We start from the raw sequence: 14,811 nt of genomic DNA on the forward strand, positions 1-14,811 counted from the left end.
CAAAGAGTTCATAATATTTCAAAATCTAATATTCAGCTGTATAAGAAGCATGTAAAGTATCTGGGACTGGTTTTTACAAAAGGGCACTTGACTTCTAAGTAAGGAAAGGGCTATGAACAAGTCAAGTGATTAAGAATGCTGCCCCTATACAGAAAGCTTAGTTCACGACCGTGGCAAAATATTAAACAACAGTCATCGTCTTTTTCCTGGCCTACCTTTTGCTCTCTTCTGATGGAAGTCATGAATAGGTAAGGAAGAGCTTAATCAGTATTGCAGACATAAGGTATTTAGTGAAAGAGGCTTTCAGGCTAGGCTTTCATACATTAGAGTTTTATACTTCTGGGTTCTGAAACTAGAAAGTCAGATTAAAAGCTTTCAGTGTGAAAAAGCTGTAACTAGGAGATGGAGTCAGGATAAGCTCTAAGCCTTTAAAGCCAGTGACCTTGTCTCTGGCAGGTTCTATCACACCCCTAGCCACACACGCACACTTTCTGGTGTCCTGTCTCTAGCTGTTAACCCTTGGCAGCTCTCTTCAACTCTTTCGGTGACTAGTTATCTTCAGTCACTCCACTCAACTTTTTGCCATCACTCAGTTCTTGTAGTCTTGGATCTTTATACCTTCCTTATTATTATTAGCTCCTCCTTTGCACTTCCTCAAGCCTTGGTAGGCCCTACATCTCCCATTCCAGCCAATCCCTAGAACTTTTCATTTACTTCCTGGCTTCTGAATGACAGAAGGGCTTACGGCCTGCAGTTCCTGAGTCTTAACTGCATTTGGAGTTTCCCTCAAGGAACATTCTAACTGCTGTACTGGAGTTCCTGGGGCTGCAAGTCCAAGGTTTTATTTGTTTTCAACATTACGAGCTAAGCCTATTCTGCCATGATAGAGGCAAGTACTCAGTAAGATGCCATTGAGAAGAAACCTAGTGTTGCAGCATGAACAGCAGTAATGTGCCTAGAGAGAAGCTTGCGAGACTAACACGAAGACTCAGATATAACCAACTGCTTTTGCAGTGTTTAATACAATTACAACTTCATAAATGCATGACTTATACTCTGTCATAAACCTCATGTATGTATCACTCACAAACCTATTTTAAAAAGTGAATTTTTCCTTTTGTTAAGCCCAAATTTTCACTAGGGCACGTGCACTTCCTCCTCCGGGCTGTCTTTGAGGATGCTAATACAAGTCTGTAGCAGGGCTATTTGGGAATGGCTACAGATCAAAGTTAGCTGAGGGTCAACAGGGACTGTCATAGATGAGCTGAAGAATTCTGAACCTGATGCATGCTGTCACGAACATCTGTGGACTGTTCAAAGCAGTCAGGTTGACAATGATGATTCATGTATGTATCACTCACAAACCTACTATAAAAAGTGAATTTTTCCTTTTGTTAAGCCCAAATTTTCACTAGGGCAAGTGCACTTCCTCCTCCGGGCTGTCTTTGAGGATGCTAATACAAGTCTGTAGGAGGGCTATTTGGGAATGGCTACAGATCAAAGTTATCTGAGGGTCAATAGGGACTGTCATAGATGAGCTGAAGAATTCTGAAGCTGATGCACGCTGTCACGAACATCTGTGGACTGTTCAAAGCAGTCAGGTTGACAATGATGACAGATTAGCCAACCAATAGAAGAGGGGCTACTTGATTGTGGATGCTATGTAGGCCTGATGGGTGTTTCTGACATCTGCTTATCAAGTGGTCAAATAGCTTTGCTATGGTATTTTGGTCATTTGAAAAGAAAAGTTATCAACGGACATTTATAATTCCAATAATGGAATTAATATTCTAAGTGTTTCTTAAGTCCTATCAAATGCCTTAAGGTAGAGTTGATTTCCTCCTATTCAACTGACATTATATATGAGGTCATTGAAACAACAGAACAAAAAATGTCTGTATAAATGTACGTACGTGCTATAAAGAGGACACAACGTTTGTTTCACCTCTGTGACTTTTTATATACAACCTGTTAGTAGAAATTGTTGGTTTAGCAAACCGAATCTCCCACAAACTGAGTTGGTCCCTATTAACCACATTCCAGATATTAGACTCTAGCTAGCTATGTAACAAAAGCTTTTCAAAGTCTTTTTAGAAAGATCCTGACATTAGTTTTGCTGTAGATATAATGAAAATACATACACATCTAACAAGAGACTTTGTACTTCTGTGTATGTATGTATGCCTCTCTGAGTGTACAGCATGCATGTGGATGTGTGAGGAGGCCAGAAAAGAGATGAATACCCTCTTTAACAGCAGGCAGTGCTCTTGACTCCTGAACCACCTCTCAAGCCCTTAAGAAGAGCTCTTGAAAAGTGATGCTAAGCTGATGAGTAAACCAGAGTGGCAAAGTGGCAAGTCTCACCACTGCATAGCACGGTGGCTGGACTTCCTTGAAATTTTCGTTGACTTTCTATGTAACAGGTTCTTTAAATGCTCTTTACCCTGGTAATTTCACTTGTTCAACTATACATGATGTTTCACAAGTTGTTTATTTGAAGATTGAAATACTATGTACAGAGACCCCTGCCAGTACCTGGCACAGTATAGCTCCAAGGAATCATTAGATATAAGCATGAATTTAAGCCTGAGAGTTAGATGTTAATATGTAGGAGACCTAATGTGAACATGTAGCTTAATGAATCAACAGAGCAGGTTATGGGAAAAATTCCTTTTCAGGTTCATTATCAAGGCTCCCATGGATGTCCATAATCAATTTGAGTTGTTTATGTCAGCTGACACCATTGTCACAAGCAATGTTTAATGAGAGCAGCTGAGCTGAGGACAAAAGAAAGCCTTCAAGAGTTACCACTCTATCTGTACTACAAACATTTGCTGCATTCTATCAGAGGGTTGTTCTTCCTGAATGAAGCTAGAAAAAAAGATTCATTCATCATTCATACATTTTAATGAATGCATGAATGTTCATCTGTACTGATCAATTAAATATGAAGTTACTTTAACCTACAGTAATTTACAGAACAAAAGAACATGGGCACTTAACATTCATATCAAATCCTCATACTCTATAATTAATTTAGATTGCTTTTCAATTGAATTGAGTGAATATAGTTAATGGTCTCACGTACCATTTTCCTGTTCTATCCTCAAATCTTATCTGAGGTAACCAAATATTTTGTTTAGTCCTTCCATAATTTTCTGTTTCCAGTTGTAAAAGTTGTAATGAATTTATAACCAAGGAAGCCATAGACTGAAAACTACCACCTATCTCTAGGTGACTATAGATCACATATACCAGCTTTCCATCATTAATGAAGGAGCATATTCCAGGGCACATACCTAAGGTGAAAAGGATTATTGAGACTTGCTACCACATGTTTTCTGTAATCAATGCTGTATATTTTAGTTATATGCAGATTGATTAAGAGCTGGTCTATGCATCTAGATATACTGTGGTAGTTGACAATGTGTGGTGTCCTTAGCTATAAATACACTGGGACTTTTGCCTTGTATCTTGAACTTTTCAGTTTGTGTTTCTGATGGTTCCTAGGAAGTCATTTATCAAAACACATGTGAGAGGACCTGAGGCCTCCCATAAACAAAAAGTAACAGTTTCTTTGCTAGTCATCTTAGTAAGCTATATTGTAATAAAAGTTTCATACCTAAAATTTAACAGATGATAGATCCTTCAGCCACATCTGAAAACAATCTTAAGCACAACAGGAACCAGGAAAAAAAGGATAACTTAGTCCCATGTATTTCCTGAACAGAATTTTTAGGAACTAATAAAAAAGTTGCTGTTTTAGAATACCAATTTTTTGATGTAACTTTTGGAAAATAAATTTCTGTGTCTGGGTACATCACTCAAGATGATTGTTTGAAGTTCCATCCAATTACCTGCAAATTTCATGATTTTTTTTTTCTTAACAGCTCATTAGTAGTCTATTTTTTTAAATATACCATACGCTCATTATTTTTTTCCATCAGTTGATGGACATCTAGTTTTTTATTTTCCATTTCCTGGACAATGTGAATAGATCAGCAATGGACATGGATGAACAGGTATCTCGGTAGGAGGATATAGAGTTCTTTGGGTATATTTCCAAGGGTGATATGTTTGGACCATGGGGTAGATGTACTTTTAGCTTTCTGGGGAATTCCCACACTAATTTTTGTTGTTGTTATTGTTATTTGTTGTTTCTTTGTTTGTTTGTTGGATCCTAGCCATTCTGACTGGGGTAAAATGAAATCTCAAAGTAGTTATAATTTGCATTTCCTTGATGGGTAAAGATATTGAATATTTTCTTAAAATGTTTCAGTCATTTACATTTCAATATATATGTATTACCAAGCTTTGGCAATTTCATACAACAGTTCTTAATCAAATTTAGACCCCCCATCCATTCATGCCTACCCCATCCTCCTACCAAACCTCATGTATTCTGCCATACATGTTAAGTCCTATTCATTCAGGCATTTATACTCAAATGTCCTTCAGTGTAAATGCATCCACTGGAGTCTGGTCAGCCCATCTAGTGATCATATTTATCTCGTACTCTCCCTCCCCCAGCAGCGGTCAATCTCAAAGAGTTCTCAGGTTAGTGCAGGCCCACCACCCATTTCTTTCCTCCCCTTGGGGCCCTTGTTTAAATGATATGACATGGGTCCTGTGCTCCAGTGCCACCACTGCCACAAGATCACATGTGTAAGCCTCCAGTGTCCTGGAAGCCTCTGCTTCCCTGTGTTCACGAACCAGTCCTGCTGCTTACAATTTTTCTGCCCCCTCTTCTACAATGGTCCCTAAGCCTTGGGTGAATGAGATTCCATATAGGAGTCCTATTCTACACTCTGCAGCGTCTTAGTCTTTAAAATTTGGGCAATTGTGGCTTTCTGTGTGCATAGAACTCTGCTGTATAAGGAGGCTTTACTGGTGAGAGTTCGGGGATGCATTAATTTTCTCTCTACCCCTTATTCTGCTATGTTCCATGAGCCTTAGTTTTACATTTAAGTTCTTGAGAACTCTTTTTAGTTCTTTACCTCATTTTTAAATTTTTTTATTTTTTTCTTGAGCTTTTTAAATTTCATGCAACATTTAATTCAGTTTGGTTTTTAGTGAATATTTGTTTGAGGTTTTGTATATTTTAGAATTTTTTCCTATTTTATATTTTCTTCACTCAGATGATTGTGGTCAATTGCTGTACTTAAATCTATTTTTATCATGGAAAGTTTTAGTTTTATGAGGTCCCATTTGTCAATTGTTGGTCTTCGTGCCTGCACTATTGGGGTACTTTCAGAAAGTCCATTCCTGTGCGTAGAAGTTCCTCTGTATTCCCGACTTACTTCTCTATCAAATTCAGGGTATCGGATTTTATGTGGATGTCCTTATCCATTTGGAGTTGTGCTTTGAAGGTACAAATCTAGTTTCATTACTGTACATGCAGTTATCTAGTTAGATTAGCACCATTTGCAGAATCTGCTGTCAGTTTTCCAATGTGTGTTTTCTGTTCCTGTGTAAAAAATCACGTGGCTCTGTGTAAAGTGAAATCTGAGTCCTCGGTTCCATTAATCATTCAGGTTTTGTTTGAGTACCGTGCTGTTATTATCATAGCTCTGTGGTTTAATTTGAAATCATCAATGGTGTTGCCTCTAGCTCTTCTTCTATTGTTCAGTATTATTTTGTCTATTCTGGCAGTCTTGTGTTTCTATATGAAATTCAAAGACAGTTTTTCTATTTCTGTGGAGAATTTTGTTGGAATTTTATTGGGAATTGTGTTGAATATACAGATTGATTTTGATAGGATGGACAGTACCTCAAAATTCCACTGATCCATGACCATGTGTGCCTTTTCATTGTCTATAATATCTTTTTCAGTTTCTCTATTCAATTTTTTTTTTGTTATTTTGAGAGTCTTCCTGTTGCCCCTGCAGGCCTGGCACTCACCATATACATCAAGCTGACTTTTATCTCACAGAATCCACCTTTCTCTACCTCCCAAGTGCAGAGATTAAAGGCCTATGCCACCATGCTCAACCTAATTTCCTAAAGTTTTCGTCACACAAGTCCTTCACTTCCTTGGTTAGATTTATTCTACGACTTTATTAAGCCACTGATAATGGAATTCTTCCTTGGATTTCTTTCTAATGTATTCTTGTAGATACACAGGATTTTTGTGTCTTAATTTTGTATCCTGCTACTTTGTTGCATGGGTTTATCAGATCTGGGAGTATCCTGGCTGAGTCTTTAAGGTATTTTATATATAGAATAATATCATCAGCAACAAAGAGTATTTTGGCTTTTTTGCCTTGTATCCTGTGTCCTTCATTTATTGCTCTAGGTAAGACTTCAAGCACTACATTGACTAGGACTGGCAAGAGTGGAAATTGTTGTCTTGCTTCTGACTTTAGTTGAAATGTTTTGAATTTTTTTCCATATAGCATGATGTTAGTGGTGAACTTACTGAACATTACCACTATTATGTGGAGACATGTTTCTTGTATCCCAAAATTCTGTAAGACTTTTATCAGAATGGATTTTGGACTTGTCAAAGGTTTTTCTAAATCTCATGAGATGATCATCAGTTTGAGCCTTTGAGACTATTGATATGGTGAATTACATTTATGTGTTTATATATATTCAAACAACTCTGAATCTCTGGAATGAATATCATTATATCAAGGAGGATAATCTACTTACTGTGCTTTTGAATTTAGTTTCTAAGGGTTTTCTTGAGAATTTTTGTTCCTATCTTCAACATAGTGATTCCTAAGTCTCTATAATTTTCTTTATTTCCTTCTTTCACATACTCTTTTCTTTTTTGTAGGACCTTTGTCAGGTTTTGATATCTGTACAATCTTGATTTAACTTTGGTAGGGCACACATATCTGTGAATTCATCCATTCTTTTTTGGTATTTCAGATTATTGGAATGTAGTTTTTTAATGTCCTTCAAATACTCTGTACTCCCTCAATGTCTTGTAAAGCATACTGCTTCATCTATAATTCTATTAATCTGGTCACTCCTCTTTATTTTGATTAACTGGCCAAAGGTTCCTCTGTATTTTTAAAGAGCCAACACTTCATTTAATTGGTTCTTTGTAAGTTTCCATTTATTTTCTTTAATTTTATCTCTTATTTTGTATATTTTTTCCTTTCTACATTTTTTGTTCTTGATTACTATTAGTTTTCAAGGCCTTCAAAGCATCAGTAAGTTAACAACAGGTCACTCAAGTTTATTAATATAGGAACTTAGTGTTATAATTCCCTCTATGGGATGTCTGAATTTTATCCCTGAGATTTTGGTTTATTGTATTTTTATTTTCACCGAATTCGAAGAAAGTTGTAATTTCTTCTTTGATTTCTCCCATGACCCGATATTCATTTAGAAGTGTGCTGTTTAGTTTCCATGAGTTTGTATACTTTCTGCTGTTTCTGGTTTTGATATTCAGATTTATTCCTTTTTAGTCAGATAGAATGCAGGCTGTTACTTAAATTTTTCTGTATTTTGAGACTTGTTTTATGTTTTAATATGTGATCAATTTTGGAGAAATTTCATAGGGCTGCTGAGAAGAAAATATTTTTTTACATAATGTATTTATTATTTTTATTTTATGTATATGAGTGTATTGCCTACATGTATGCAAGTGCACCTATGTCATGAAAATGTTTGCAGAGGTCAGAAGAGGGCATCAGATTCCTCTGGAACTAAATTTACAGATGGTTGTTAAACACCATGTGGGTTCTAAGAATTGAATCTAGGTCTTCTGTAAGAGCAGCCAGTGCTCTTAATTTGCTGAGCCATCTCTCCAGCCCACAGAAAGTGTATTCATTATTATTTGGGTGGAATGTTCTGTCGATGTGTTAGATTCATTTGATTTATGTTGTCCCGAGTTTATTAAATCCTGAGTTTGTCTCGTTAGATTTCCTTTGGATGACCTGGCTATTGATGAGAGTTGAGTATTGAAGTCACCCACTTTCCCTATGCTAGGGTCAATGTTTTGTTTTGGGTCTAATGTCTAATAGTATTTCTTTCATGAAATAGAACGCCCTGTGTTTGGTGTATAAATGTTTATAATTGTGATATCTTCTTGGAGAACTTTTGCTTTAATGAACATGAAGTATCCCACCTTGTCTTCTCTAAGTAGTTTTGGTTTGAATCTGTTTTGTCAGATATCAAAATGCTGCTTGGTCTATTTGGTCTATGTTATCTTTGCATTATAGAGAATGCATTCCATATTTTTATTTTGCAATGTTACTACTTCATCTTTACTAATATATTTTAAAGTTCATTCCAATAAAATATTTGCTTACACAAATAAAGGGAAGGATTTCTTAAATTTATAGTTTTTAAATTAAGACATTAACCTGACACAGACTTGTAGATGACTCTAACAAACAAAGTATCTTTGAGACACAAAGAACTTCTATAAATTTCACAGCTTGAAGTTTAGCTTTAAGTTCTATAATTCTTTTTTTTCTCATTCAATATGATGAGGAAACTTCTATTTTCCAGGTGGATACTGAGAAAATGCAGGCTTGTGATACAGCTGGGAAATTTTGTGCCTGGGAAATTTTGTGCCTGGGAAATTTTGTGCCTAGGAAATTTGGCCAACTATTGCCCCAGAGATATTATTATGTTTTCTGTCTTCATAAGAAATGTGCCCATAGTCTCTGGAAGAGACTTATTTCTAACTTACAAGTCTGTTCTCAATACAGCGTTCTTCAAAACACAGTGTAAAACAAAAAATGATATGAGATCCTTGAAAATATCACAGAATCACCTCCTAAGAATAAGTTTACTCATTCTTCTGAAATTACCTGCAGATATGTATTAACTTCCCAATCACACCTTATCTTTGGATTTAGTTGTTACCTCTGTTTGTTTGTAAGGATGTTTGCTAAAATCTATTCTAAAACTTTCTATTCACTATATAATTTTGGATTATGTGAAATAAAGTGTTCTAAATTCACTGAAGAATTTTAAAACAGAACACTAAATTTAAATCTTAAATTTTCTTATTTTCTTATTTCACGGGTGCTGTCAGTTTTCCTTTTGTCATTATAATGAATGCCTTTATTCATTTCCCTCACTCATCCCTGTTTCAATTAATACAAAACCTCTCATCATTTATGTGGTAGTTTAAGAAGTTTCCTTTATTGGTTCAAGTTTTGAATACCTCATCCACATTACTGGCACTGCTTGGAAAGTCATGAAATCTTTAGGCAGGGTAGCCTTACTAGAGAAACTGTGTCACAGGGGTGAATTTTAACAGTTCATAATCTCATCCCACTTCCAGTTAACTCTGTCTGCTAAGTGTTTGATATAGAAGATGCAAATTCAAAGTTTCCTGTTCTTGTTGCTACGCCTGCTTTTCGTGTTGAACTCTGACTCTTTTGGAAGCATAAGCCAAAATAAACTCTTTCTCTAAGTCGCTTTGGGTGTAGTTATCACAGCAACAGTAAGTAACTAATCCAATTAAATATAAGAAAAAAGTTCAGCTTGCATGTGGTTGTAATTTTCAACACTATATTTTCATGAGAACAAGTTATTCTGAAATTTTATGGGAGAGAAATCTCTATGCATATTTGTATAGGTATGTACATATATGCAGTTTGGGTTTTATTTTCCTTTGCAACTAATGCTCATATCACCCTTTCAAATTACTTGATATTAGATATGCAGGCACCCTAAAAATTGAATGCTTTATGAATCATGTATTTCAGAACTCCTCTTCTTTACATAATAATGTTCAGAATACATTCACTAAACATCTGCCTGGTGACACAGCTTAAGGCACAAGGACACATTTGTACTTTCAGTATTTTTTTCCACTTATCTGTCATTTAAGGACTGTAAGATCAACCATCGTCCTCCATTCCAGGTAATGGCCTTCATGGTGAGGCATGGCCAATGTGGTGATGGTTTGCAGTCCCTGCTTTGTTATGTGAGTCAGTCTAATGGTTATTGCTTGGTGGCCTTGAGTCAGAGCTTCTAGATATTGTAGCCGATTCATACTCACAATCATAAATATTTGAGTGTGTGTATTTGATGTGTTTATCAAATATATTTTAGGATATATTTTCCATTTTGCTATATAATTATGTTTTTATAATTTTACTATTTTGAATAATTGTTCTGGATTTGGAGTAACAGTCAGCTTTAAAGATTGATTGTGCTACCACATCTCGACAGAAAATAATGGAACCTTATTTTAATTTATTTGAGGTAGGACAATGGTAAATTAGTTTGATATCTCAAAGCAAGATGAAATTTTAACCTTGAATCATAATTAAATAAAGATAACAAGACATTCAGTGACAGACACCTAGGAGAAATTTTTCTTTCATCTTCCTGTTAATTTTGGACTTCCCGTTAATTGGATTAACAAGAAATGGCTGAACATTACTGAACTTAGTGCCAAGTTACCAAAATAGGATTATTTGATGCTGCATAAAAGTCATCTATATTTTTTTGATAAATAGCAAATTAATTGGGTTCCCTTACAGAGCAGTGGGTGAGAGGTTCCTTAAAGAGTGTGGGTGGTCTCCTCCCATACCAGCATGGAACTCGGTGTGCAGGCCTCATGGAGGTTTCCACTTAGGTACCCTTAGTCCCTAACCCTGATGCAACTCAACAACTGATGTTTGGGAGGTGTGGCTGACTCTTTTGGTTCTTCCTTTCTTGAGGAGCATGTGCAACCAAGCTTGACATTCGGAGGACAGTTTTATGCCACAGTGGATTACCTAGAAAGTCATCTATATTTTAATGGGAGTCAACTCTAGTCAGGAATGAGAATAAGGCAATAGGAATTTCAGAAAGTAAAGTGAATTTATTAGCTAATGTAGAGAAAAGGAAAAACCAATTATCAAAGCATTTCCATTACCATAAACTATGATATTAAGAAAATGCATAAAATGAATATTAGTAAGAGATCCAAATTCCAAAGTCTATAAGACATTTTTAAATAAAATTCCAACCTTGATCAAAATTGTTTAAATTACAGCATGCTAATTTTAGTTGCTTACATTGAGAGAGTCTTGGAATAATGAAAAATATGACATGTCAAAATAAATTAGATGGACACTGAATCCAATATAATTAATAGTTTGAGAGAACTATGTATTACAATTACGTATTCTAATTTTAGAAGACTTGAGAGTTTTTCGGAATAAAAACTGCACAGAAAAAGCTTTAAATGTGAAATAAATATTTGAAATTATTTCAAATTTATATTATATTAAAAACATTGTTTCTAAGGCCGGGGTTGGTGGCTGGGTTTTTTGAAGGACGTCAGCTGCGGAATCTGTGACTTGACCAAGATCAAAGCCATGGCAGGTCCAGAACCTGAAGGCCAATTCCAGTGTACTGGTATTAAAAAAAATTCAACTCTTACACACTCACTGGTAGAATAAATTGTGTGCTGGCCACATAGGGCAGCAATGCTTTGTTATACTTCTCCTTCAAGTTAAGGCCTAAAAAATCTCCAACTGTGAAAGGAACATAAATGGATTCTGAAATGTCCAACCTCATCTGTTAAGATACATGCTTGGAGAAGCTAATGTCAACTCATCATGTAATACTCAATTTGCACAATAAATTATGAACCTGGATAAAAAAACAGGTTTCTAGTCTATCATTTAATTTATTGTTGAATAATTAAATTCATAATAATTTATTCTGCCTTAGCTATCCTTATACCATCTAAATTAGCATAAAGAAATTGTTCTATTACTTTAATAAACCTGTTATTTTATGGCTAATTAGGAAATTTTGACCTACATTTGTTTTCAGAAAATAAATGGTTCCTCTAAATTGAGCATTATTAAAATGAGCAGATAGTTAACCTCAGGATATTAATTTAGAACTATAAAACACATACTGCTCTAGATATTCCTTTGAATCACATTTTAAAATTGAGCTTTAGTTTGAAACAAAGTTCAGGTTATATCTGTATTAATGTACTAATTTAAATTTTTGTTCCGTATCCAAATACCTGAGATAATTTTTAACAAGAAAGAAGTATTTTAGGTCAGAGAATTAAAGATTTCTCTCAGTAGTCAGCTGGTTTCATTGCTGTGGACTTGAAAAACAATTTACTTATTTTTATTTAATATGTTTGAGACTTTAACTTGTATGTATTTAAGTGCACTTATGCATGCAATGCCCACAGAGTCCAGAAAAGGGCATCTGATCCCATGGAACTGGAGTTACAGATGGTTGTTAACCAGCATCTGGTGGTGGTGGGAACCAAACCTGAGTCTCATACAAGACAGCCAGTGCACTTAACTGTTGAGCCATCCTCTCATGCCCCATGCAGTAGGCTTGAAATAAAGCAGATCATGGTGTCAGGGGAAGTCTGTGGCAGAGGCCGCTCATCTCCTGGTAGCCAAGAAGCACTGACATCCCTTCAGAAGGCAAGCCTTCAGTCAAGCATTTCCTCCAACTATGCCTTGCTTTCTGCAGTTGCATCGCTTCCCATTAGTCTACTCAAATGCTAATCTATCACTGGATGAATCTGTTTATTAGTTCTGAACTATCTAGTAGTTCCTGGAAGCAACTCACCAGCGCTGTCAGATGTGTATTTCAATAATTCAATCGTTTTTCCTTTCAATCAAGTGACAAGACAGACCATCTAATTAACCTTCATTTTCACCGTCTTCTTTAGTTGCTGTTATCAAATTTCCAGTTATCTTCTTTCTCTCTGCCTTTGTTTGCCTTTATCGTCAATGAAATACTTTTGCATATTAGGCATGACCTTCTTTTATCAGTTGAAATGATGAAACCCCAGGCAGCCCTCCTCAGTCTTTTAGGGAACTGACTTTAAAATCAATAAATACAGAGCAATTTGAATGCTTTCTATAAAATATGATGTACATTATGTTTTTATCCATTAGCTTTCTTTTGCCTAAAAAGGTTGTAGTGTCATGCTTATAAATTGTAATGTAAACACTATTCCTAGAAAAGGATAAAACATTTATTAGCAGTACATATTGCTTATTGAATCTGAATGAAACATTTACCTTTAAACTTTTCTACCATTTATAAGTAAAATAAATTATGTTGAACCTCTCTTTTTATTATCTATACCACATAATACATAAACAAAAGCTGGCTACTGTAGCAGATGATAATAACATCAAAGAACATTTGGATTTATTTTATGATGGAATGTCAGCTTCCTATTAAAAGGAAATCCTAAATGTCAAAAGGTATGATGGCACTGTTTTTAATGAGGATTTTAGAAGGTTAAATTGAGAATGCAGTAGGAATTATTGACTTGTAATGTGAACACACTTTCTGTCACTTTAAATTCCTAAATTGTTGTATCATGAGAATTTGAAGATTTGAGCAGAATTTCTTCATAAAACATCTCTAAAGAACATAATTATAATACAATTATATGTAGATATTCAAAATGAAAATGAATTGATAGTGTAGTGGAATAACCAGGCGTGGAAAGCGGTAAACAGCAAATTAAGATTTTAAACATAGAAGCTTGACTTATTTTGCAGTTATATCCAGGTAAACCTTTGAAAAATTGCAAATGTTATGCTAAATATATGTTTACCAGGCAAAACCCACTGAATGTGATGCTTAGCCACAGAACACATGGTGATGTGCTCTTTATTTCCTCCATGATGAGGCACTGATTGCAGCCTATGGGTACTGTTTTAGCCCATACTCATAAATGGCATAACTGGTTATATTTAGTATACCCAATACCTTATGAAAAGTTAAAACTTAAAAATCTGAAGTTGATATCTTCTGAAAATGTATGATTTGAATATCACTGTAAAACCAAAGAATGAAAGTTGTTGTATCATAAATTGGTAGATATCTATACAAACTATAGAAAAGCATATATATTTACATGTTTATTTTATTGATTTCTCTTCTTATAACAAAATACCTAACAAGAAGCAACTAAAAGGAATGCCTTATTTTAAATTGCTATTCAAGGATATACATTTATCATATGGGTAGGTTACATTATATTTAAAGTCAGGAAAAGAGAGTAATTAGAAATTGAGGCCCTGAGTAGAAAATAACAAGGCTTACCTCCAGTGACTTAATTTAGGGAGGTTCCACCTCCTGAAGTTTCTACAACCTTCCAAAAAAGTGCCACTAGCTGGAGACCCAGTGTTCAAGCACATCAGCCTATATGGGGCATTTCACATTCACACCCTGCATAGTAATGAAAGAATGAATTTTTCCTAGATTACAAGTAAAAATCAAATTACATTGAAATAGGCATTGAAATTTTGAGATATTCTGTCATTCTCCTTTCTACAGCTGTTAAAGTGGCTTACAAGAATATGTTAATTTATTTTACTGAATTTTATCAAAAAAATCTGCATTTGTAAAAGACATTGGGATAATATAACATATAACATTCTGATTCACACCTTTTGATAACATCCACATTATCCAGATCTGTGATGTTGGTAAGAAATAGAAATTATTGGTTAGTAGCTGCTTTTTTCATGTAGGTCAAGGAGCATGACTACATTATTAAAAACATAATTATTATAAGGCTAGGTCCCAGACCCCATAAGAGGGTCGCAACAGCATGAGGAGTTGTTAAAATTGATTGGCCTTAGGGAAACATAACAGAAACACCTAATTAATTTTGATTGGTTGAAGATTTCCTTTGAAATGTAAACTTTCAACTGAGATGCAAAATAAAAAAAGAAGAATCTAGAGGAAAGAGATAAGGAACAAGTTTCCAGAAAGATTAAGTGTAGAAAATGTCCATCCACCAATAAATGCATATAAAAATACACTACAGTGAAATATAGAAAATAATATTTTACTCACTATAGAAAATAAATTCACTAACGTATGAATATTATT

The 14,811-nt window shown here is 34.9% G+C and overlaps 1 pseudogene; it reads left to right on the forward strand.

Moving 5' to 3' along the window:
• The first annotated feature begins 11,245 nt into the window (after window positions 1–11,245).
• On the forward strand, window positions 11,246–11,461 carry LOC103744277 (annotated as a pseudogene).
• Window positions 11,462–14,811: the final 3,350 nt, after the last annotated feature.

The sequence above is a fragment of the Nannospalax galili genome, unplaced genomic scaffold (genome assembly GCF_000622305.1).
Source record: "Nannospalax galili isolate Female #2095 unplaced genomic scaffold, S.galili_v1.0 scaffold600, whole genome shotgun sequence".
NCBI classification, from domain to species: domain Eukaryota; kingdom Metazoa; phylum Chordata; class Mammalia; order Rodentia; family Spalacidae; genus Nannospalax; species Nannospalax galili.